This window comes from Echinops telfairi, unplaced genomic scaffold (genome assembly GCF_000313985.2).
Source record: "Echinops telfairi isolate 266 unplaced genomic scaffold, ASM31398v2 ScPeMD7_74;HRSCAF=306, whole genome shotgun sequence".
Classification (NCBI taxonomy): domain Eukaryota; kingdom Metazoa; phylum Chordata; class Mammalia; order Afrosoricida; family Tenrecidae; genus Echinops; species Echinops telfairi.
The window spans coordinates 219,202-220,450 of record NW_022103972.1 but is presented as its reverse complement, the minus strand read 5'-3'; positions in this window follow the sequence as shown (position 1 = coordinate 220,450).

The window sequence follows — 1,249 nt, the reverse complement described above, 5'->3', positions numbered from 1 at the left end:
CAGACCATATTGTGGCAATAGGATTTTCCACACTCCATACATACAAATGGAGTGTTGCCTGTATGGCACTGCTCATGTTGTATGAGACTTATCTTCTGGCTGAAGGCTTTACCACATTCATTGCATTCGTAGGGTTTCTCTCCAATGTGAGTCCACTGGTGTATAATAAGAGTGAGTTTTGTGGTGAATGCATTTCCACACTCATTGCATATACAGGATTTCTCTCCAGTATGAGTTCCTTGATTCATAATGAGAGTGTGTTTCACAGTGAAGCCTTTTCCACATTCCTTGTATATGTAAGACCTTACCCCTGTATGAGATCGCTCAGGTAGGACAAGATTGCTGTTCACTGTAAAGGCTCTTCCACATTCATTGCATATATAGGGTCTCTCTCCTGTATGAGTGCGTTGATGTACAACCAGGTAGGGCTTCATGGTGAAGGCTTTCCCACATACATTGCATCCGTAAGGTTTCTCCCCTGTATGAGTTCGCTGATGAACAATGACGCTACTCTTCCCAGTGAAGTCTTTCCTACATTCATTGCATACATAGAGCTTCTCTCCAGAATGTGTGCGCCAATGTGCCATATGACAGAGCCTCATTGTGAAACTGTTTCCACATTGGCTGTAAATGTACGTTTTTTTCAGCCATATGGGTTTGCTAATGTACAACGAGACTGTTCTTCACAGTGGACACTTTTCTATAGTCAATGACATTATAGGCTTTCTCTTCTGTATGAGTTTTCTGATGTTGGATGAACATGAAAATCCTCAAAGATTTGCCATATTGACTATATCCATGGAGTTCCTACTGTACATTTGTTCCCGTGGTGAAGGAGGTGATATTTCTTGATGTAGTATTGGCTACATTCAACATACCCTTGGGCTTGCTCTATTTTGTGAATTCTCTGCTATTTAAGACTTGGGGCTGAGTGATGATGAAATTTGAAGTTTCAGAGGATTGAATGTTACCATAATATTGTTCATGCTTTCCATGCAGGATTTTTCTAGTGCCATTAAACTCGGTAGTATTCTTTATTTCCAGTCTTCTGTTCTGGTTGACTACACTTGAATTGGATTTCAAAGTTTCCTACAGAAACCAAACATATCATGATTTTGCATGATAAGATGGGTCTTGACTCCACGTGCAGCAACAAAAGCTTGAACCCACGTAGGAATTCATGCTTTCAAGTATAAGCACCATCAGGTACACCACGGGGCTGGCAGAGACATGTCCAGACCATCCTAGA